The 26213-nt window shown below is 42.0% G+C and overlaps 1 pseudogene; it reads right to left on the bottom strand.

Moving 5' to 3' along the window:
• Nucleotides 1-1680: 1680 nt before the first annotated feature.
• LOC136694210 (NACHT, LRR and PYD domains-containing protein 12-like) lies at nucleotides 1681-26193 on the bottom strand (annotated as a pseudogene).
• Nucleotides 26194-26213: the final 20 nt, after the last annotated feature.

The following is a 26213-nucleotide window of genomic DNA, read 5'->3' on the forward strand; positions in this document are numbered from 1 at the left end:
GAGAGGGTAAATGTCAGTGCTTGGTTCTTGTTTGTTTGTGTCTATTTTTGATATTTTTTTTAAGTGTAGAACTGTTTGGCAGTTATCAGAAAGATGTGATTGTGGTAAAACTACGAATGCATTGATGTATCCAGGGTTTACATCTGTGATGGCGTAATCTACCACACTGCTGCCCAGAGCAAAGCAGTATGTGAATCTTCCCAGGGAGTCTCCTCGTCTCATCTCGCACGTTTGCCAGTCTGAATATGCTAATGCTAACAGAAAAATAGTAGATTGAGCTAGCAGAGACAAGGCACGTTTGCCAGTCTGAATATGCTAACACTAGCGGAAAAATAGCAGCATGAGCTAGCGGAGATAAGGCTCATCTAACAGGCCGAATATGCTAATGCTAGCAGAGACATAGTAGCATAAGCTAGCGGAGACAAGGCACGTTTGCCAGACCGAATATGCTAATGCTAGCAGAGAAATAGTAGCTTGAGCTATTGGAAACAAGGCACGTTTGCCAGTCTGAATATAATAATGCTAGCAGAAACATAGTAGCATAAGCTAGCGGAGACATGGCACATCTAAGAAGCTGAATTCGCTAATGGTAGCAGAGACATAGTAGCATAAGCTAGTGGAGACAAGGGACGTTTGCAAGTCTGAATATGCTAACGCTAGCGGTGAAATAGTAGCATAAGCTAGTGGAGACAAGGCATGTTTACCCATCTGAATATGGTAACGTTAGCGGTGAAATAGTATCTTGAGCTAGCGGAGACCAAGCACGTTTGCCAGTCTGAATATGCTATCACTAGCAGAGACATAGTAGCATAAGCTAGCGGAGACAAGGCACGTTTGCCAGTCTGAATATGCTAACGCTAGAGGAAAAATAGTAGCCTGAGCTAGCAGAGACAAGGCTCATCTAACAGGCCGAAAAAGCTAATGCTAGCAGAGACATAGTAGCATAAGCTAGAGGAGACAAGGCATGTTTGCCAGACCGAATATGCTAACGCTAGCAGAGAAATAGTAGCTTGAGCTACCGAGACAAGAAACGCAAGTGGAGAGAAGGCACGTTTGCCAGTCTGAATATGCTATCACTAGCAGAGACATAGTAGCATAAGCTAGCGGAGACAAGGCACGTTTGCCAGTCTGAATATGCTAAAGCTAGCGGAGAAATAGTAGCTTGAGTTAGCGGAGACAAGGCACATTTGCCAGTCTGAATATGCTAACGCTAGTGGAGAATTAGTAGCTTGAACTAGCGGAGACAAGGCACGTTTGCCAGTCTGAATATGCTAACACTAGTGGAGAAATAGTAGCTTGAGCTAGCAGAGACAAAGCACATCTAACAGGCCAAATTTGCTAATGCTAGCAGAGACATAGTAGCATAAGCTAGCGGAGACAAGGCACGTTTGCCAGACAGAACATGCTAAAGCTAGCGGAGAAATAGTAGCTTGAGCTAGCGGAGACAAGGCATGTTTGCAAGTCTGAATATGCTAGCGCTATCGGAGAAATAGTAGCTTGAACTAACGATAGCAAGATACATTTAACAGGCTGAAAATACTAACGCTATCAGAGAAATAATATCTTTTCTTAATTTGAATTGACCATTTCTCCTTACTTCTTTCTTCTACCATATTAGTGTATTTCCCCACTGCTCTAAATCAGTGTGCAACATGTAAATAAAAACAACTCACAATGACGTGCAAATCATTTAAACCCTACATTTAATTTAAAATCAATTAAAAACTGAGAGAGAAAACAGACAACACAGTCACAAAGACATTTTACTTTTTTTACATTTTAAACATTTTAATGAAAAAAATATTAGTGTTAGTGTGTGTCTGAAAATGTGATATTGTGTGTGTGTGTGTGTAGGAGAGAGTGTGTCTATTCTGTCTCACACAGACGCACCGAGGAGTCGTAACTCCAGACCCCAAACCCAGCGTAGAGGGGCTCAGTGAATGTGGAGGTGAATGTGTGTAAGTGTGTGAGTGTGTGTGTGTGAGGTGAGATGGTGTAGAAGGACAGAGTGCCGGATCCCCAGTCCAGATACACTCCGACTCTGTTAGAGTGAGGGGGGGGTGTATCTCAGTGTCCTGATTATTGTGACTGACCCTGTAACTGTTCTCAGAGCAGAACAGACTCCAGGAGAATTTATTGTCTCCAAACCAACTCTCCGCTCCTCGTCCTTTCCTCCTGATTCCTCTGTACGACACTGAGATATCAACCCTCCCCCTCCTCTCCACCTCCCAGTAACAGGGTCCAGTTAAACTCTCCACACTCAGAACCTGAGGAACACCATCAAATCTCTCCGGATGATCTGGATACGACTGAGTCTCCTTCAAACACTCCACGTTCCTGTTTCCCTCAGACAGAGAGAGAGCAGTGTGTGCTGTGTTTGAATCCAGAGTTAGATCACAGTAATCTGTAACACACACACACACATTTACAAACAATACTATACATGTGTTTTTATTATACATGACCTTTTCTATATATATATATATATATATATATATATATATATATATATATATATATATATATATATACACACACACTGTGTACAGTGTGTGTGTCTGTTAGTGTATTTTGTATATTTTGTATTATAGTGTGTGTGTATTTTACATTTCTTCGGTCCTGGTCTCATTCTGCTGATTCCTCCATGTTGGACTCTAAAGATCAAACACACACATTTATAAACTCATTAAACTCCACATCAACCTGAAACTAGGGCTGTGACCATAAGATCATTCCCCCAACACCGGGGTCATGTGATGCCCCCCGCGGGGTTCAGCTCCTCCCCCTCATCACCGCAGTGGGGGGCTGCACTTCTGTGGTTTTACAGCTCAAGCTTACAGGAGTGTGTTCACCCACCAGCCATAAAATTATGAACACCTCCTTGTTTCTACACTCACTGTCCACTCTCTCAGCTCCACCGTCCACACGCTGGTCACTCTGTAGTTCTACAGTTACTCCTGGAATGTACAGTACTGTGACACTACAGTTTTCTTCAGGACCAATGAATTGTTATCTTTTTATCTTAAGAACAGTCATTATAATAAACACATGATTAATCTTTTGCAATTGTGTAAGTGGTGTCAGGCTCTGTGTGTGTGTGTGTGAAAGAGAGAGTGTGAGAGAGACAGACACTCACTGTAGTTTATCCAGTGCACAGTGTGGATCCTGCAGTAGATCAGAGAGCAGCTTCACTCCGGACTCTCCTGGGTGATTGTAGCTCAGATCCAGTTCACTCAGGTGGGAGGGGTTTGATTTCAGAGCTGAAGCCAGTGAAGAACAGCCTTTATCTTTAATCATACACCCAGACAATCTGCAGAAAGAAGAGATGGAGCTTTCATAGAGAAACAACAGCTGTAGTACAATACACACACAGACACACACACACCACTAAACTCTGTTTAAAATGAATCAATGCTGATACAAAACACACACCACAACTAAAATAACATAGCATTTTTACTTTTAATTACTACATGTTTAAATACGTTTAATTCTGAGCAGCAGGAGATAGTTATAAAACATTTAGAATGGAAAGACAGGGTAGAAGTCATTCTCATCCAGACAGTGAGTCTGAGTGAAGATATTGTTAAATGAGACATACATGATATTACAAAGGCGCTATTACACCAAACAGTTACATAAAATATTAAACTAGAGGGAGAAAGTCCAAGAACTTTTATGAATTTGTCTTGTCACGTATTGCTAGCATTGTTGCAGGGTAAAAACACACAAACAGATGAGTGCAAGATGTGATGAGTCTGGGTGTGCCCGGGTCCAACCGTTTGAAATCTTGTGGCCATAGCTTCAAAATTGACCGACTTAAGCAGGTTGAAATTTTGGCCAATGCATTCCTATGGGAAAAATGCTCACTTTAGAAACTCGTATTTTGAAATCTGTCAGTCGGGTCACTTCAAAAAGCACAAGCAACCTGAGTTGACATAGGATATATGACCATGTGAACTGGCTGTAGCATGAAAACTCTAGGAGGAGTAGAATTTTACATTTTGTGAATTGAATAATAATAAGAAGAAAAAGAAAGAAAAGATAAGATTTTGAAGAAGAGTAATTTGGCTTTGACAAGGTAAATTAATAAGCTGAATCAGAAACACTTCTAAATCATTATGAGTTTAACTTTAATAAAATTAACAACTCCATGTAATGTGGCAGCTCACCCAGGGGTGGATTGGAACAGGGCAAGCCACCAACAGAGCACTAGAGAAATAGGCCTCAAGTGCAGAGACACACAAACAACCCCTCTGGACCTTAAGAGTGCCAGGAAAAAAATGAAACGAGAGGAAAACTGAAGAGATCAGGGGAAAACTGATCAGTTCAAAATTATTGAGCAAAAGAAAACAAAGGCGAGAGAGTTTCCCAAAACAAAAGGGAAGGACAAGACAAGACGAAAAAAAATTAAAGATAGAACACAACTTATTTTATTTCTAATTATTTCTTTATACCAAAAATGGAAAGAAAAATAAAATATTGAATCACCAGAGAAACCCTCTGAGAAACTCATAGGGAAAGCTCTGGTGAAACAGAAGATAGAGAGAGACCCAGAAGAAAACTCAAGAGCCTTTTCCAAATTACCGGCCAGGCTTGCACAGCACTCTGAAAAGAGAAACCCAAGACTAAACACTGAGGTGTGTGTTGGCTTCCCTTAAGTAGCCAACTTAAGAGTGTCTCTGTCTCCCTCTAGTGACTGGGGGTGGCTTAGCAGGCAGCCTCGCCCCAGCCCCAGGCAGACCTCTTACACTCCATACCATAGAATACTTTGTTTTAAAGACATCTTTTGAAAGTTTTACCTGAGACTCTCAAGTTTACAGAGTGAACTCTTCAGTCCAGCAGAGAGCAGCTCCACTCCTGAATCCTGCAGGTGATTGTTACTGAGGTCCAGCTCTTTCAGGGAGGAGTTTACTGACTGTAGAGCTGATCCCAGAGTTTCACAGGAGTCCTTGGTGAGATTACACCCTGGAAGTCTGTAAAAGCAGAGTAAATACAGCACATGGTGTGATGATGCAGAGTGATGATACTGTCCATATGCTTCTTTTTTCATTTAGAATAAGTTCACTGAATTGATATATTGTTTGTAACTTGAGTTAAAGTTTCTAATCTACTTGTTCATTCAGGATTGAGTCTACAGAAGGATTTACCTGAGAGTCTCCAGTTTACAGAGTGAACTCTTCAGTCCAGCAGAGAGCAACTCCACTCCTGAATACTGCAGGTCATTGTTACTGAGGTCCAGCTCTTTCAGGGAGGAGTTTACTGACTGTAGAGCTGATCCCAGAGTTTCACAGGAGTCCTTGGTGAGATTACAACCAGCAAGTCTGTAAAAATGGCATAAATACAACACATAGTGTGATGATGCATAATGATGATACTGTCCATATGCTTCTTCTTTCATTTAGAATACGTTCACTGGATTGATATATTGTTTGTAACTTGAGTTAAAGTTTCTAATCTACTTGTTCATTCAGGATTGACTCTACAGAAAGATTTACCTGAGAGTCTCCAGTTTACAGAGTGAACTCTTCAGTCCAGCAGAGAGCAACTCCACTCCTGAATCCTGCAGGTCATTGTTACTGAGGTCCAGCTCTTTCAGGGAGGAGTTTACTGACTGTAGAGCTGATCCCAGAGTTTCACAGGAGTCCTTGGTGAGATTACACCCAGCAAGTCTGTAAAAACAGAGTAAACACAGAATGTGGTGTGATGAATAGGTCCCTTCCTTTTGAAACTAGAAAATGTTCACTGAATTGTTGTAGCCTGATATTTCCTCCTCACAGTGTTTTAACTCCTGACTGTTAGAGTACACTGTTGTACTGTCTTCTGTCATTAGACTCTCCCACCCCATTGTAAACAAGTAACTTCAGAATGCACTGCTAACATTAGAATTAGTGAACCTATCTGATGGCACGAGTTCCAGCGGATTTCTAGAAAAACTTCTGAGTATCAGGTCCGGAGATGTCCCGGAGTAGTACTTCAACACATGGAGCGCACTGCGGGAGATTTTCTGCATCAGGCGCGTTCTCACAACGGGAGACAAAGCATGGAGCAGCTCTTGTGCAGGAGAATCATTTCTCGCTCTGTTCTCACATGCGCTGATTCAGATTTTACCAGTCTGGGTAATGTCCATGATGAAGGTTGTGTTTGTTTCTGTGTGAAAGCTAGAATGGCTCCCGTAGTGTACAGAGCTGAAGTGTGGGCTTATTGTGGATTTTCAGATTCCACAACAAAGGCAATACATACTACATACATGTTCACTTGTATATGTATTATTTGTTGTTTTTTTTACATGTAGGAATCTTGCAATCTCTTTAATTTCTAAGGTAAAAATTTCTGATTACATTTTAAATATACTGAATCGTAACCCCTGTATCGTGATATGTATCATATCACCACATTCTCACACAGCCCTACAGGAATATGTTTTATTAGTAGGACATCGGTTTTCAACAGACTTTGGTCTGGATATTTTTGCTGGACCTGGCAACCCTGCTCTCAGTTTGTTGGTAGAATTGCCAACCTGCTCTCACAAGACCTTTCAATTACTAACCATCTTTAAGTGCTTGTTGAGAGGTATGTTATGCACATATTACAGACTAACATACGACACTGCTGCTATGACATGAACGTGAAGACTTTGTGAGGGCAAATCGAAGGTTTAGACAGAAATGTGTGTGTGTGTGTGTGTGTGTAGCACCGCTATTCAAAACCTGTTCTCTAACTGCAGCACCATTAGCTGAGCAGACTAATACCTGTCAGGTTATGTTACTTTGTCAGATCATGCTACTCAGTGTGTATTTACAGGTTTAACTCAGAAAATAAAAATTTACGACATCTTAACACATGATAAGAACGGAATAATACAAAATCCATTCAGCAGTTACATGTTTTATAGAAATGTAATATTTATCTTAAATCAACATGATTCCAGCAGTTGCACATTTCTGTATTGTAATACAGAAACAGTTATTATTAAAAGTAATGTGATATGATGTAATCTATGCAGTATAGTAGTACATTATAAGAACATGAACTGTTTTAATTACTGCATTAATACAGTAATTCTGATTGTCCATGCAGTATATTACTAATATTATTACAAATATAATGAATGGTGTTTGTGATTATTATTGTATCTTATGTTGTTTTTTTTAGTAATCAGTGAGGAGAAGTGAGAGGAGGATGAACACACAGTGAGAGACAGAAAGAGAGGTAAACATAAAACAAAATACATAGTCTAAGTTGGGTCAAAGCAGTTTATGGGAGTATTGATGGGTAACATAATTTAGAAGTCAGCATTAGAAGTTTTAAAAATTTGGCATTGTTAAGTGAAGTGAGTTTTCATTCCCGCAGTGTGGACCTCACTAAAACTTTAATTCTAGTTACAGCCCTGAGTGTGAGTGTGTGCACTTGTGGTGTTTTAAGTAGAGCCTGTTTACTCTTTAACACTATTCAATAACATGGACATTGACTACAAAGTTCAGTGTCATTGTTAGTCTTAGTGTTCATGGTTTACGTCTTTAGAATCTAGAGTTCATCTGTTGTGTGTTTTAAATGTTTTCTCATCTCAGCCTATGCTTCAGTAAAAATGTATTAGAAAAATTAAGTGACTGCTTAAGATTCCTTTTTCAGCTCAGACCCTAGGATTTTCCTCCAAAGCATGTCACAGGAAGTTAGCAGCAGAGCTACGAGAGACGAACATTAGAGACTAGTTTCTCTAGGAAAGGAAAGAAAAACACTGTTATGTTGTGATTTCAAAGTAAAAAAATAAACATTGCTTGTTTTTACATGATATGGATTTGGAGAATGAAATGACAATCAAATAACCACCACTTTTTCATTTTTAACATCTGTTTTTCTAATGAAAAATCACCAAAAAGTTAATGGACCCACAAAGCTTTTTTAAATTTTTTTTTACTTTTAATTGTATTAATAAATCTAAACATTTCATTTTTAATTTTATAGTGATATTTGTGGAAAAGTTTGGAAAAATAAATAGTAAAATGTATTTATATTTTGTTGTCTTCACTTCAGTTCTAATGTTGTCAGGATTTCCCTCCAATATCGGGTGGAGGACAGATGTCCCCATTCATGTGATCATGAGACATGGGAGTTGTAGTGAGGGACAGATGAGAAAGAGGATGGTGAGAAAGACAAATCAAACAGGATTTGAGACAATGAGAGAAAATTCAGCACTAAATCTAAAAGTATAAAAAACATTTATTAATGATGAACTCACACAGCTTTTCTGGACGCTTTGATCACTGGCAGCAGTCTCAGAACACCTTCCTCTGATGGATTATATTTCCTCAGGTCAAACTCAACTAGTTCTTCTTCTGAATTCAGCAACACATACGCCACAGCTGACCACTGATCAGGAGAGAACCTGACTCCACTGAGAGAACCTCCTCTGTTCAGGTATTCCTGGACTTCCTGCACTAGAGAGTGATCATTCAGTTCATTCAGACAGTGGAACAGATTGATGGTTTTCTCCGGAGAGGGATTCTCCCTGATCTTCTCCTTGATGTACTGGACTGTCTCCTCTCTGCTGTGAGATCTGATTCCTGTCTGAGTCAGTATTCCTCGTAAGAGAGTCTGATTGGACTCCAGTGAGAGACCCAGAAGGAACCGGAGGAAAAGGTCCAGGTGTCCATTCTCATTCTGTAAGGCCTCGTACACTGCACACTTCAGGAACTCTGACATGGTGGATGCTCTGAAGATTCCAGAGAGATCAGTGGAACTCTGTTCTTGTCCATCTCTGCTGATGAAGGAGAGTAATGCATATAAAGCAGCCAGAAACTCCTGGACACTCAGGTGGACAAAGCTGAACACCTTCCCCAGGTGCAGCCCCAACTCCTCTCTGAAGATCTGGGTACAGACTCCTGAGTACACTGACACTTCTCTGACATCAATGCCACACTCTCTCAGGTCGTCCTCGTAGAAGATCAGATTGCCTTTCTCCAGCTGTTGGAACGCCAGTTTTCCCAGAGCCAGGACACTTTCTCTAGTTTTCTGAGGATCAACCTCCTGTTTTCCCTGGTACTTTTGTTCCTTGTGTTTGATCTGAAAGATCAGGAAGTGTGTGAACATTTGAGTCAGAGTCTTGGGGGTCTCTCCACCCTCTGCTCCACCCAAAACTCTCTCTAGAACCGTGGCTGAGATCCAGCAGAAGACTGGGATGTGGCACATGATGTAGAGGCTTCTGGAGGACTTGATGTGGGAGATGATTTGATTGGCCAGGCGCTGGTCACTGATTCTCTTCCTGAAGTACTCCTCTTTCTGAGGGTCACTGAATCCTTGTACCTCTGTTACCTGGGCAACACACTCAGGAGGGATCTGATTGGCTGCCGCTGGTCGAGAGGTGATCCAGAGGAGAGCAGAGGGAAGCAGATTCCCCTTGATGAGGTTTGTCAGCAGCACATCCACTGAGGCTGACTGTGTTACGTCCCACAATCCTTCATTGTTCTGGAAATCTAGAGGAAGTCGACACTCATCCAGACCGTCAAAGATGAACAGGACTCTGTAGAGATCATAGTCTCTTGGTTTTAATTCTTTTGTGTCTCTGAAAAACTGATGAAGAAGCTCCATCAGACTGAGCCTTTTCTCCTTCATCAGGTTCAGCTCTCTGAAAGGAAGTTGAAATATGAAGAGGACGTCCTGGTTTTCTTTTCCTTCTGCCCAGTCCAGAATGAACTTCTGCACAGAGACTGTTTTTCCAATTCCAGTCACTCCTTTAGTCAGCACAGTTCTGATGGCTTTATCTTTAAAGAGCTGGCTGCATCTGATGGGTTTCTCCTGTGCTGCTGGTCTCCTGGACACTGCCTCAATCTGTCTGACCTCATGTTCAGTATTGACCTCTCCACTCCCTCCCTCTGTGATGTACAGATCTGTGTAGATCTCATTCAGAAGAGCTGAGCTTCCAGGATTAGAGACTCCTTCATTCATTTTCTGGAACTTTTCCTTCAGGGTTGATTTCAGCTTTCGATGAGAAGAAGGAGCCAGTTCTAATAAAAGAGGAAACAATCACATGTTAAATACTTTAATTTAGATTTAGTTTAGCCATAAATATAATATACATAACTATTGTTATAATAAAATAACATAGGTGTTCATATGGTTTTTCATCAAATTAATGCTTTTAATTAATGCAAATTAGTCTTTCAGTTGTAACAAATATAGTATGTAATAATGATAAACTCATACAGTTTAGCTTCAGTGTAGTTAGCACTGTTGAAAACATTCATTTATTCATTCACTGTCTGTAACTGCAGTTGAAAACAGACTGTGACAAATTTCAGACACATCACAGAAGATCATTCACCAAATCTTAATAATAAATATTTACACTCCTCAAAAGAAATAATTTTGAATCTCAGAATTATGTTCAGTGGCGTCTCCATGGAAACATAAAAAATGCAGCATTATTAGCAGAGGACCAGGACTGTACTGAAGAACCCCAGGTCCTGCGGTGGGCAGCAGGGGGAGTGTCATCAGTTCTTAGACACCTCACTATGCTCTCTACTGAGATATCTTAATCTGGCCAAATTTTAAGGCAGAACCCATCCTCAGCCACGAAGGCAATCCCAGGATGCAACGCCAGAACAACTCCCGTCGAGAGAGTTGAACAAGCTGTGACTCCATCACGATCTAACTACAGCGTCTCAATAATCTGACTCATGGGGATAGACTATGTAGTCAGTGCCTATCTAGGGTGCTCACTAGGCTTTGGGACAGAACCCTGGTGTCACACGAGTCAAAGTCAGCCCCACACACTAAAATACAACAGAAAAATGGATGGGGAAACTCCTTGGGGGTTGTCAGAGAATGGCCAAGGGCACTAAGCATTTATTCTGCACTATTAGTTACAGACTGCAGCAGAAAACCAGTGAGAAACACATACTGTAGCATGAGTTTTAAAGGGTTTAAAGAATGAACCAGAACAAATACACCTCCCAGCACTAATTCAACTTTATAACTATGAAGACCATGTGAAATATTATGTAGTGATCATGAAGAGTTTTTGATTAAATTAAACCTAAAAGTTATTCAGCTGTAGTTTATTTATATTTGAGAATATATTTTCACAGAACAAATATTCACACAATGAAAATATATTTGTGATTAATTTTATTAATATTCCATCATGATGATCCTTAGATCTGTTTCTATTAAAGTGTATAAAGAGTAAAGACAGGACCCTGAAATCTTACTGCTCTGCAGTGTGTGAGCGAGGTGTGTGTGGTTCATGTTCCTCAGGACGTTCAGTGTGATCTTCATCACTCCATCTCTAACACCATCCTCTTCTTCCTCCTCCTCCTCTCTCTCGGAGCATGCTGGGTAATCCTCACTCAGCAGCTTCATAAACCTCTTCAGATGATTCTTCACCACAGAGATCACTCTCTGCTCCAGCTCCTGATTAAAATAGAAATATTAACACAGAGTCTGTCAGACAGTGCAGTGTGAGCTGAGGGGTGGAAGTGATAATGATTTATATTTTATTATTCTAAGAAAATCCAGAATCACTGTCCATCACTAAACTCTACATCACTCTCCATCATAACACTGCTACAGTGAATAAACAGTAGCCTTTATTACTGTCCTATAATAACAACACTGGAACACACACACACACACACACCTCCAGTGTTTTACACACACCTTTAATATTGACTCCATATTCTTCCTGGTCCTGTCAGGAGTCTTCTTCTGGACTCTGTGGAGAATCAGAACACAGACTGAATAATGTGGAGAACCTGGTCAATACATTACATCATCAGATATTACTAGATATTCAGACTGTTCTGGATCCATATTCAGTAGGAAATCCTAGATATATAATGAAGGTTCCACTGCCGTTATAACACACAGAGTTCAGCTACACAGATCAGCAGGGTCTAATCTTCTCCACAAAGAGGTGCTGTTACTGCAGCTTTTCATTCCAATAAAGCAGAAACGCACCTGTTTCTACTCCTTCATCAGTTCATCTTCAAACAGTGGCTCTTGTGCGCTCCTGTTTCTGAAAATCTCATCTTAATCTCATCTGTTTAGTTCTCATCAGATCTTCAGTCAGGACTGAACTGAGGACAATAACTATTACAGAACAAGAGTCATTGTGTTTATTATCTTATCCTAGTGTTACAGAAGAATCAGAACTGGACAAAAGGTCCTCAGCTCTGTCCGAGACGTCCGCTTCAGTTTCATTTAATAGATCTTTAACTGATTCTTAGTTAAACACAGACTGAACATCTACAAAGCTCTGGACTGTCTTTCTCCACTGTGTCCTCTCACACTCTTAGAGCAAGAGGAGTTCTAACCTTTTTACACCTCAATCATATTGATGTCATAAGTGTCTTTTTAGCTGGGAATGTCATTTAATGTTGGGATAAAACTGTGTGTGATGTCTTATTGGTTTATGTGCATGAATATTAATATGTGTATGTGAAAATGGTACTTTATTCTTATTATTATTAATGTAATTAAATTATTAAATATAATGCAAATAGTCGTATTGTGTTTTATATCTTATTAAAATTTGTTACAATTGAGCAAAAGTCATTTATGTATGTGTGTACGCATGTTTAGGAAACCTATTAACACACTATTTTGGCTAGACCTGTGATTTAATTCGCATTTGATTTGGTATTTTTCTTTTACACTTGGGCTCCAGAGAATGACAGCTTTGGAAAGGGATTTTCGGAGTCTGCTATCAGAGTTTAAGGACTGGCATTTCATAGCTGTGTGAGGAGTAACAGTGAGTGGGAGTACAGGCAGCAGACAGCGGGCTGAGGACTTAACTGAGCAGCAGAGAGTTAAGGAACACAGATCCAGACCAGAGGATAGTGTGGATGACAATACTGCTGTATGTACAACTAGAGAAGGGCAGTGGGTGCAGATTGAAGCTAGACCCAAACACCGTGCTTTGTATAGCTCTGTAGTCTTGTCTTCTACTCCTGGTACCACAGCTGGTCCAGGAAATTCAGCTGCTAAACTTAACACTGCTGCTGAGAGAGCACAGCACAGGACCAGACCAGAATACCGGTCTTACTCACTTCAGCTGAAAAACAGATTTGAACCACGGCATGCCCTTCGTCAGAATCACAAACGTAGTGCCCTTTGGTGATGAGTGATTATCCAGCTTATAGCCAAGCCACCTGTTACTCTTTTAGCTTATAGCCAAGGCACCTGTTACTCTTTTAGATTATAGCCTAAACACCCGTTACTCTTTTAGATTATAGCCGAAACACCCGTTACTCTTTTAGATTATAGCCAAAACACCCGTTACTCTTTTTAGATTATAGCCGAAACACCCGTAACTCTTTTAGATTATAGCCGAGCCACCTGTTCCTCTTTTAGATTATAGTCGAAACACCTGTTACTCTTTTAGCTTATAGCCGAAACACGTTACAGTTTTATCTTATAGACGAAACACCAATTACTCTTTTATCTTATAGTCGAAACACCTGTTACAATATTAAATTATACAAACCGGATTCCAAATAAGTTGGGACACTAAATAAATTGTGAATAAAAACTGAATGCAATGATGTGGACATGGCAAATGTCAATATTTAATTCATAATAGAACATTGATGACAGATCAAAAGTTTAATCTGAGTAAATGTAACATTCTAAAGGAAAAATACGTTGATTAACAATTTCACAGTGTCAACAAATCCCCAAAAGGTTGGGACAAGGACATTTTTTACCACTGTGTGGCATCCCCCCCTTCTTCTTACAACTCTTAACTGATGTCTGGGGACAGAGGAGACCAGTTTCTCAAGTTTAGAAATAGGAATGCTCTCCCATTCATGTCTAATACAGGCCTCTAACTGTTCAGTCGTCTTGGGCCTTCTTCGTCGCACCTTCCTCTTTATGATGCGCCAAATGTTCTCTATAGGTGAAAGATCTGGACTGCAGGCTGGTCATTTCAGTCCCCGGATCCTTCTCCTACGTAGCCATGATGTTGTGATTGCTGCAGAATGTGGTCTGGCATTATCTTGTTGAAAAATGCAGGGTCTTCCCTGAAAGGGATGATGTCTAGATGGGATCATATGTTGTTCTAGAACCTGAACATAGTTCTCTGCATTAATGGTGCCTTTCCAGACATGCAAGCTGCCCATGCAACAAGCACTCATGCAACCCCATACCATCAGTGATGCAGGCTTCTGAACGGAGCATTGATAACAACTTGGGTTATCCTTGTCCTCTCTGGTCCGGATGACATGGCGTCCCAGTGTTCCATAAAGAACTTCAAATCGTGACTCATCTGACCACAGAACAGTCTTCCATTTTGCCACACTCCATTTTAAAAGACCCCTGGCCCAGTGCAAACGTCTAAGCTTGTGGAGCTTGCTTAGAAATGGCTTCCTCTTTGCACTGTAGAGTTTCAGCTGGCAACGGTGGATGGCACGGTGGATTGTCTTCACTGAAAATGCTTTATGGAAATATTCCTGAGCCCATTCTGTTATTTCCTTGACAGTGGCATTCCTGTTATAGGTGCAATGACGTTTAAGGGCCCGGAGATCACGAGCATCCAGTAGAGTTTTACGGCCTTGACCCTTACGCACAGCAATTGTTCCAGATTCTCTGAATCATTTTATGATGTTATGCACAGTTGATGATGATAACTTAAAAGTCTTTGCTATTTTATGCTGGATAACACCATTCTGGTATTGCTGCACTATCTTTCTGCACAACAATGGTGGAATTGGTGATCCTCTTACCATCTTGGCTTCAGAGAGACACTGACACTCTGAGAAGCTCTTTTTATACCCAATCATGTTGTCAATTGACCTAATTAGTGTTAATTGGTCTTCCAACTGTTCGTTATATGCTCAGTTTCCTTTTTCCAGCCACTTATTGCTACTTGTCCCAACTTTTTTGGGATTTCTTGACACTGTGAAATTTTGAATCAACATATTTTTCCTTTAAAATGTTACATTTACTCAGATTAAACTTTTGATCTGTCATCTGTGTTCTATTACAAATAAAATATTGACATTTGCCATCTCCACATCATTGCATTCAGTTTTTATTCACAATTTGTTTAGTGTCCCAACTTTTTTGGAATCCGGTTTGTAGCCGAAACACCTGTTACACTTTTAGCTTATAGCTGAGCCACTTGTTACTATTTTATGAATCAGGGTTTTGATTTTATTAATAACCCTGTGTTGGAATTTATGTTTAAACATTAGTATTTCTGTGAATTAGCTCTGTGGATTTGGACACTTTCTTGGCCACACCTTTTTGGGCCTGTGTTATGTTACTTGGTCTCGGTACATCAGTCTTTATCCCACACATTTACTAATAGTGTTTACAGTTTTATTTACATATACTAATTAATTGAAGTAAAATGTGTAATGAGACTTAATATTCTGACTGATGCATGTGCATTCTTGACTGGCTCTTACACTCTTAGTTTAGGTGTAGTTAATGTTTTATACATTTTAGATGTGTATATAAGTGTAAGTAGATGAGGAACATCTACCCTGTGTCTACTGTGATGGAGTTTGTTTATTGAAATGATTTATAATCAACAGAGGTATTTTTATTTAACAATAACCATGTATGATTGTTTAAATGAAATAGTTTTATTTCTAATTTCTTGTTTGAAACAGTAGACTTATGTGTGTCAGTGTGTTTCAAATAACAGCATATCGACACCTTCCAATCTACTCCTCCTGTCTCCAGACCACAGAGAGGAGACAACCGAGACCAACTGAATAGAGGGGTGCACAGAGTGCATTGTAAAAAGTGTGAAAGATATGTAAAAGAGATGGTAAAATGGTATGGAGTCATGCTGAGAACAGAATGCATTAGAATGCAATTGATGTGCAAAGAAAGCAAATGGAATGTGTAAAGAGTAACAATGGTAACTTTGCTCATAGCCATATAAGATAAAGAAATGAGAGATATGGTAGTCAGAGGTAGAGAGACACAGGTATAAAGATGCAGTTTGTTAAGTGGGTCAGAGAGAGAGGAAACGGTGCTACGCGTAGCATTCTCTCTCCATTAAATAAATTGTTCTCTCATTTGATACCGACTCAGAGACTCAGTCTTCTTATGTCTGTCATAATTTTCCACCACACTACACTTAACAATCCATTTCATAAGCTTCGCTGCCCACACAGGAGCACTCTGTTGTTCTTAAGCTACAGACTGAAGTCCATCTGTTGCTCTGCATACGTTATGCCCATTTCTCCCTGTTTTTCAAAGTTCTAGACCCCCTCAGGATCCCCACAGAGCAGGTGTGATGTGGTGAGTCTGTGGGTCTGGATTCTGCTGCAGTGACAGTGATGTGGTGGTGGTGTGTTAGTGTGTGTTGTGAGTGAATCAAGTGAAGGACTAGAGGACAACTGACACTCTTTGGGGGAGTGTCTCACAGAGTGGACAGTGATATTGTGTTAATCTTGGAGACTGCGGGTTGTGTTCCTGTGTGTTTTAGTGACTGCTGGAGCGGTGTTTGATGAGGGCAGCATCCATGAGGCTTGGTGTGTAACGTTAGGAACAAAGAGGACAGTGAACTGAGACTGCCACGGCCCACTGTTGTTGCACATATTTACATTTATGCATTTGGCAGATGCTTTTATCCAAAGCGGCTTACAAAAGAGGATCTAACATTCAAACAAGACTTTCAGTGCAAGAGATACTCTCGGAAGAGCTGGGTTTTCAAGGATTTCTTGAATGCGGAGAGGGTTTCTGTTGCTCTGATGGTGCTTGGAAGCTCGTTCCACCAGCGTGGTACCAGAGATGAGAATAACCTCGACTGACCTGTACGGGGGGGTTGGTCGTGTTAGTTGGCGCTCCTTTGAGGAACGGAGAGGGCGGGCGCTAACGTATGGTTTTAAGAGTCTATTGAGGGAGATGGGAGCAGAACCAGTGAATACTCTGAAGGCCATCATTAGTGATTTAATTTTGATGCGAGCAGCTAAGGGTAGCCAATGCAGCTCAACTAATAGGGGTGTGACATGTGCTCTTTTAGGCTGGTTGAAAACCAGGCATGCTGCAGCATTCTGGATCATCTGTAGCGGTCTCACAGCACGGGCCGGAAGAATTGTCAGGAGGGCGTTGCAATAGTCAAGATGGGAGATTACTAACGTCTGAACAAGGAGCTGTGTTGCATGTTGAGTTAGGTATGGCCTAATCTTCCTTATTTTGAATAGGGAGAAGCGGCATGATCGAGCACATATGGAACAGTGTGGTTTTATGACATTTTTAATCAAAGAATTTTAATCATCTTGTTCAAGTTAATTTTAATGGAGTTGAATGTGTCTGGGCTGAATAAATTATGTTCTGTTCTAAAGTTGCCTTCATTGAACTGTCTTCCCCAAGAGAATCAGAATCAGAATCAGAAATACTTTATTGATCCCAGGGGGAAATTGCAATTATTACAGTAGCAGCCAGTTGTAAAAGAATAAACACTCTGATAAAAATTTAACACAAAAGGAATTTTTTACAATATGTACACATCTATAATAATAAATACGGATATACTGTATACAGCAGTATGAGTATTGCACATTTGAGTTGTTACACTCATAATTAAAAAAATTGTTCTATTGTTATTACTGTACATGTGAAAGGTGTCGTGCTTTAAGTGTGGAGTTATAAAGTCTGGTAGCCACTGGTAGGAATGACCTCCTGTGGCGCTCAGTAGTGCATTTTGTCTGAATGAATCTTGCACTGAACGTGCTCCTGTGTCTCATTACCATGTGATAAAGAGGGTGGGAGCCATTATCCATGATAGCCTGAAGTTTAGACAGCACCCTCCTCTCAGACACTGCCGTCAGCGAGTCCAGCTCTACACCCACAACCTCACTGGCTCTACGGATCAATTTATTAAGTCTGTTGGCATCTGCCACCCTCAACCCGCTGCCCCAACATGCAACAGCATAAAGGATGGCACTGGCCACAACTGACTCATAAAAAATCCTCAGCATAGTTCTGCAGATGTTGAAGGACCTCAGACGCCTCAGAAAATAGAGACGACTTTGGCCCTTCTTGTAAAGGGCGTCAGTGTTCTTAGCCCAGTCCAGTTTATTGTCAATGTGTACGCCCAGATATTTATAGTCCTCCACAATGTCCAGATTGACCCCCCTGATGGACACAGGGGTCACTGGCGTTTTGTCCCTCCTCAGGTCCACCACCAGCTCCTTTGTCTTTGTCACGTTGAGCTGCAGATGGTTCAGCTCACACCACGCAACAAAGTCGTTCACCGTCTCCCTGTACTCATCCTCATCACCCCTGATGATACATCCAACTAGTGCAGAGTCATCAGAAAACTTCTGGAGGTGGCAAGTCTCTGTGCAGTAGTTGAAATCAGTAGTGTAGAGGGTGAAGAGGAAGGGAGAGAGGACATTTCCCTGCGGGGCTCCAGTATTGCTGATCACTCTGTCTGACACACAGTGCTGCAGACGTACATACTGTGGTCTGCCAGTCAGGTAGTCAACAATCCAGGACACGAGGGGGGCGTCCACCTGCATCACGTTCATCTTGTCACCCAGAAGAGCAGTCTGAATGGTGTTAAACGCACTGGAGAAGTCAAAAAACATGACCCTCACAGTGCCGCCTGGCTTATCCAGGTGAGCATACGCTCGGTTCAGCAGGTAGATGATGGCATCCTCAACCCCCAGACGAGGCTGGTAGGCGAACTGGAGGGGGTCTAGAAGTGGCTGGACCATGGGCCGGAGGTGATCCAGGACAAGTCTCTCCATGGTCTTCATGATGTGGGACGTCAGTGCCACCGGCCTGTAGTCCTTGATGTCACTGGGCCGCGGAGTCTTTGGCACAGGAACAATGCAGGACGTCTTCCACATCACCGGGACCCTCTGGAGACTCAGGCTCATGTTGAAGACATGTTGCAGGACTCCACAAAGTTGGGTGGCACAGGCTTTAAGCACCCTGGGGGGAACACCATCAGGGCCTGCAGCCTTGTTCGTGTGGAGTCTCTGTAGCTGTCTTCTCACCTGGTCAGCTGTGAGATTCACTGTAGAGGTCCCTGGTGGGGGAGGAGAGGAGGTGTGACGTGGACTATCACAGGAGGTGTGACGTGGACTATCACAGGAGGGGGGGAGGGGGAGTGGAGTGGGCTGTTGAGGCCCAACAGCAGAGGAGTCAGGGCTCACAGTGTCAAATCTGTTAAAAAACAAATTTAACTCGTTGGCCCTGTCCACACTGCCCTCTACTCCCCTGTTGTTGCTGGACCTTAAGCCAGAGATGGTCCTCATACCACTCCAGACCTCCCTCATGTTGTTCTGCTGGAGTTTCCACTCCAGCTTCCTCCTGTATCTTTCCTTAGCCTCCCTGATGGTTCTCTTCAGTTCCCTCTGAATCGTTCTCACCTCCTCCCGGTCTCCAGCTCTGAAAGCCCTCTTCTTCTTATTGAGGAGTGCTTTAATGTCTTTTGTTACCCACGGCTTGTTGTTTGGGTAACATTTAACAGTCCTGGTTGGGACAGTGGATTCTACACAGAAGTTGATGTAATCTGTGATGCACTCTGTGAGCCCGTCAATGTCCTCTCCATGAGGCTCATAGAGTGCTGTCCAGTCTGTGGTCTCAAAGCAGTCCTGCAGTACTTCAGAAGTCTCCTCTGACCATCTCCTCACTGTCCTCATGGTCACGGGCTGACTCTTCACCTGAGGCACATACTTTGAACTAAGGTTGACCAAGTTATGGTCAGATCCACCCAGGGGGGGGGGGGGGGAGCAGCTGTATGCCTCCTTAACATTAGCATACATCAGGTCTAATGTTCTCTCCTCTCTGGTAGGACAGTCCACATACTGAGTGAAGTTTGTTAATGTCCTGGCCATAGTGACATGGTTAAAGTCACCTGATATGGCAATGAAGGCAGTCGGGTGTTGAGTTTGGAGACGCGCTATGGTGGAGTGAATGACGTCACACGCCGACGTCGGGTTGGCAGAGGGGGGGATGTACACAGCGACCACAACAACATGGGAAAATTCCCTCGGCAAATAATATGGCCTGAGTCCAGCAGCCAGCAGCTCAATGTCCGGACAACAGATACGCTCCTTGATGGTAATGTGACCAGAAGAGCACCAGCGGTTGTTAACCAACACAGCCAGCCCTCCCCCTTTACGCTTACCGCTCTCGGTGCGGTTCCGGTCAGCCCAAACAGTCTGAAAGCCAGCGATTGAAACATTATCATCTGGAATGTCCTGGTGTAGCCATGTCTCCGAGAAGCACATTAAACTACACTGCCGATACTCCTTCTGACTCATGGCTAACGCTGTTAGCTCGTCCATCTTATTAGCCAGCGATCTAACGTTGCCCATGACGACGGTGGGAAGACGCGGCTTATATCCCTTTTTCTCCATAAGCCTCCGTCTTTTTGCCCTCGATTTCCCCGAGCGCTGGTTCATTCCTCCTCTACATCCCCTGCGCGTCCGTCTCCAGAGCTCGTCTGGGATGTTCGCGGCCCTGATCTCCATGCCGGCCGGCTTCAGCGCGATCAGCTGATCCCGGGTGTAAACAAAGGGACCATGCTCCTGCGCCGCGGTGCACCATGAAAGTAGAACTTTCACAGCGAAAAAACTGACCAAAACTCTCTCTACTAGCATGATTCGAGAGGGCAAAAACTTCGCTAAGTTACCTTGTAAAAATAAATAGATATTGTTAAGATAAAACTATAATTAAAAAAAAAAAATGAATACACAAACGGGAGCTACCGTAAAGGCTGCACGCACTTTTCGCGCATGCGCACTAATGTGAACGTGGCTGTGGGACTGGGTTAGCGTCTGAGTTTCATGGTTTTAGATCTATTTCAGGATTAAACACTGGAGGTTCATCTGTGAGTCTTGGTATAAGAACTCAATCTCCTCCTTGAATTGTTGTTACAATTGTACCTCATTCATCATTTCATCATCATTACTTTCACTCACTCACTCATCCCCCACTCCCCAGTCTCATTACACTTTACATTTGTTTTACTGAAGGGCAGTAACTTACTCTTGATCAGAGGGGACAGGAGAAACATCAATGGACCAGTCACTCTTCATAGACACACAGCTGGGTTCTCCTTCTTCTTTACTGAATGGAGGAGGATTCCTGATGGACCACTCACTCTTCATAGACACACAGCTGGGTTCTCCTCCTTCTTTACTGAGTCCAGGAGGATTCCCGATGGACCAGTCACTATTCATAGACACACAGCTGGGTTCCCCTCCTTCTTTATTGAATGGAGGAGGATTCCTGATGGACCAGTCACTATTCATAGAAACACAGCTGGGTTCTCCTCCCCCAGTGCTGACTTTAGGAGGGTCCTCCATGGTCTGGTCACTGGTCTGTGTTACAGACACACAGCTGGACACTGGAGAATCAGCTCTCTGGGTTTCAGTCCTGTGGATGTTAAACAGAGTGTACAGGACAGTAGACTGAGTAAGAGAACACAGGAAGGGATACTGTACGTATTCAACCTACACAAACAAGTGAAAAACAAGTGTAAAAAATCTGGAGGGCAGTGACTGAAAAGAATGAACCATAATCAACATATTTACACAGAATAGTGTTCATCATTTCATTAAAACCTCTCCCTGCGCTAGAGAAGTGGCTGGTGTTTCCCCTGCATTTCCCTTCACTGTCTCAATCCATCTTAAATATTTCCTCTAGACACAGCCGGTGTTACTTTTACATTTCACATTGCACCATAAATGATGTTGTAGGAGGCAGATCTTTGCTTCTCATTCACAACTTCCATTTTCAAACATTCAGTTCCACCTTAAATAGGTCAGTCTTATTGCCATTTCTTACGTGAATACTCCTTTCCACCTTAAGAGCTGAATGGAACACTAGCTTCTGAAACCCACTGTTATTACACTTTATCGAGTTAAAACACACAGACCAACTGTACAGTGTCATTAATCTTTGTGAAAGGTGAAAATTGAATGAGACACCACCTTCCTGCATTTACAAGCTTTTACTGTCTAAATCCTCCTTAGATCCATGCTTCTTAAATTTATTTAGTTCCACGTTAAATGGGTCCGTTTGACATTATTCACCAGTTCCACCTTAAAAAGACAATAACACCAAGACAGCACTAGGATTGTTAAACAAAACTCACTTTAAAACACATTTTATTTCCCATTGTATCTGTATAAACACTCAATAAAGTGTAAGTCACCCTGGAAACCCCCGGAGAAACACAATTCTGCCTGAATTATCTCTTTTGTAGTCTTTCTGTTCCTGAGCTGCCTCCATCTTTCAGACCCATAGCCAGTGTTTCCTCTTGTTTTACTGAGTCTCTGCTCATGGAGATATTTAGAAGCTGTGTCTGTGTAAAATATTGTATGTACCTGGCAACCCGGTGTGTTTGGACTGTACTGTGATTGGACAGAAGGAGGGATCTCAGGCTAAAACTCCAATAGAGCTCCTTTCTGAACTGAGAGAACTCAAAGAGAATATACTGCTCCAGCACTGCTCTCAGAGACACCAGGGCTTCAACACAGACTGTCTCTTTAATCTCTGATCACACATCCTGGACATTTATGATTAAGTACGTTAAATATATTACAGACTGCTCCTTTAACCCAGAGTGAAGTGTGTGTCCACCATGATCTTCCAGAACATCTCCAGTTCTCCTGGGGGTGGAACCCCGTTCTTCCTAAAGACCTTCCCTCAGCTGGGGCCGGTGTTGGGAAGGTTTTAATTCTGATCCAAATGTCCCAGATTTTCATGTCCCCTTTTCTCCCATTCAGGATCAAAATGATGTCAGAGATGTTGTCCCAGATGGATAAAACTGGTCCAGATATTTTCAGATCTGGGTTATTATTAAATCCTCTCTCTGTGGCCCTCTGCTGGACAAATCATATTATAAATTATAAATTATATTATAAATCATATCATATATGTTGCTAAGCTAATGGAATTTTTTCCATTTTATTTTTTTTTCTTCCAACTTTACAAAAATAATCTGTTTCTGTTACAACAGTGTTTTTGATGAGTTCTGTATCATGGGTTCATCATTTCTGTACAAAGTGTGTCCTCAAAGTGTGTCAGTCCCACTTTAATCCACTCTCAGTGTGGGATAAAATCATCCTGGTATTTGGTATTAAACACGTCCAAGATTTCTGTTTAAAGTCTAGAAAAACACAGTTTAATCCTGTGGAGGTCAGTGTGCAGTTCCCCCTCATGCCCTGTGGGGGGCACTGATACCACCCCACAAGATACAGACATATCATAGAGAGAGACATTTACCTTGTTATCTCTCTCTCTCTCTCTCTCTTCACAACAGTGCAACTGCCTTGAGTCTTCTCTCTGCAACTTTCGTCCAATAAAACTGCACTGAACACAGTTTATTACTGCTGTACCCCCTGCAAAATTTACAATTATTTAATATTTGTGGAGTGTGTGTGTGTGTGTGTACAGTGCACAAAGCAAATCCATAAAAATATGAATGAGTGAGTTTGTTGTGGTAGAACTTGACTGGTCTGAACAGAGCCCTGACCTCAGCCCGATAGAACACCTCTGTGAGGAATTAGAGCAGAGACTGAGAGCCAGGCCTCGTCCAACATCAGAGTCTGGCCTCACTAATGCACTTCTGAAAGAATGGTCAGAAATTCCCATAAACTCAGCCCTAAACCGTGTGGAAGGCCTTCCCAGAAGAGATGAAGCTGTTATAGCTGCAGAGGGTGGGCCGACATCAGACTAAACCCTGTGGATTCAGAGTGGAATGTCACTCAGGTTCATGTGTGAAGTTCAGATGAGTGAATACTTTCAGCAGTGTAGTGTATCAGCTTTATCCAGTCTGTACATGTTTTAACAACATTTCTGTTTCTCTCTCTCTCTCTCTCTCTCTCTCTCTCTCTCTCTCTCAGACACACACACACACACACACACACACACTCCACTGCTGCACATTTACTTTCTCTTTAAAATCCAGTTCAGACTGAATTACACCTGAGCTGCAGGTTGTTTACAGGTAAAGGGGGCGGAGTCATGTGTTACTAGACCAATCAGAGCTCTCTCCTGACCTACCTGTCTGAATCAGCTTAGAGCAGAACCTCAGTGTGTTCTCAGGGAACAGTGGAACACAGTGAAATAAGGACTGTTTCTGTCTTTATTTCTCAGCTCTTCTACATTATTAACCCTTTAAGAATTGAGTCTAGAAGTGGAATCTGGAAGTGTCCTGTTATTTCTAACTGGGCTTATTTTAACCCTTTACCAGTGTTTTATCACTAACTACAGTGGACTTCAGCCGACTGATTTGAACAACCCCAGGAACAAGTATCGTTCAGTGCTGGGCCCCTGTACTCCCTCATCCACGCACCTTCTCTGTCCTTGATGAATCCTCAGTCCTCTTACTGATGTCACCTTTTCACACACACACACACACACACCTGCAACCTCTTTCCTTCTCCTACCACCCAGTTGTCTCTGTTTGTCCCTTCAGTGAGTCTTCCACCCCTGCTCTCACAGACTGAAGGGGTATTGAATCTGTCTCATTAACATATTCATCCTACACAGTGGTGTAAACTCTTGTGTATCCTCACCCAGGTAATAGCAGATTTTAAATCTGTGTCATTAGCAGACCCCAGTATTTCCACTAGAATGCTCTGTTATATTATTATTCTAATGGGACTGTTTTACACATTGAAAACACTTATAAACACTGAAAGCTAAGATAAAACACCCTCATATTTTAGTATTGTTTCTTTTGTTCAGAATGTTTTGAGAGATGAATATTTCAAGTTCATTATAAATCTGATCTTTTACTTTAGTACATTTCTCACGTGTGTCGATGGAGTCTCACTGTGTGTTTTGAATCACATGGTGGTGGGCCTTTTCAATCGTTTGAATACTCTATCATTATTTTTGACCCTTGGCTGGTGTGCCTGGCCCCTGTTGTTTATAGAGGCCCTTGACTCTTCTGACTGGACTCTCTGGTTCGTAGAGGCCCTTGACTCTGTTTCAGCCTCAGTGGATGAAGGTGAGAGTGGGGGTGGGGGGAGGGGGTTGTTCATCATCACTGATAATGTTCCTGTAATGACCTGTTTACATAAGTACAGTATATGCCTTTAACAGCCTGGCAGGCTAATGACTCGTCTCCCCTCTTACTGCTGTCACAATCACAGCATCTTCCTCATGTGGAGAGATAATTGTGATTTCACATGCCTTGTCTGGATGGTCACTCAGATCCAACACCTCTAGAAACTAAAAGACCAATCAGTGTAGAAATATTGGTAGGAGAACTCTGTCTGTGTGTGTGTGTGTGTGTGTGTGTATAAGTGTATACCTAGCTGCAGTGTGTTATCCCTCCGGTTACTATTGTTTCCTTCAACATGTTTATTCATATGTATGTGATGTTCTAGTGGTTCCTTTTTTCATTCTGTTGGTTTCTGATGGTATATGGTACTTCACAGTAACCTGATGGTACATAGGGGAGACCATTAAAGCCCAGTCCCTTTGCTGTGTTGGAAAAGGTCTGGTTTTTAATGTTATTTTTCAGCAGGTGCCTCTTTACACTTCTGTAATAATCTACACTGTGTGTGTGTTATGGAGCGCAGCAGTAACGTTTGTCTTTTCCATTAGGTGTGTTACACAAATGTGGTCTAATGATTGAACACATTATTACAGTTTTCATACGACGAGGAACTGACTTTAGAATCATTCTTTCCTCCAGTGTCCAATTACAAATGGAGTAAAACAGGTCGAGCTGCTGTAGTCTCTACACACACAGCTTCTGGAATTCACTTCCTCCTAAAGTCCATTACACACCACCAACACAAACACAGCTTTAAACTGATTTACTCCAGAGTTTAATGAGGTTAATGAGTCCTGTTTAGTGTCCACTGCACACTTTCAGGATCAGAACAGAGGATCAGAGCCATGACCACAGACTGGACGTCCAAATAAAACTGACACAGAGCAGATCACTACAGTCACTTTCAAACTGGACGTCAGAAAATCCAATATGATCTAATTTCACATTTCACTGGCCCCCAGTTTAGAACCCACACAATACAAACAGAACCACAATGTCTCCGTTGGTGTGAGAAGAGCAGAGTGATGTGTGAGAGAAAGAAAAAACACTGCTACCTTTTCTGAGCTTTGTCTGGACGTCTTCAGAGAGAAAGTTCAGTCTGATCTGATTTCATTTCCAACAGCAGAAACTCAGAGAGACATCATCACTGAACCAACACACTCTTCTTCAGTTCACACTCAGCTAGGAACGACTGAACTTTAATTTCTTTACAGAGAGA

Source organism: Hoplias malabaricus, chromosome 4, assembly GCF_029633855.1.
Source record: "Hoplias malabaricus isolate fHopMal1 chromosome 4, fHopMal1.hap1, whole genome shotgun sequence".
NCBI classification, from domain to species: domain Eukaryota; kingdom Metazoa; phylum Chordata; class Actinopteri; order Characiformes; family Erythrinidae; genus Hoplias; species Hoplias malabaricus.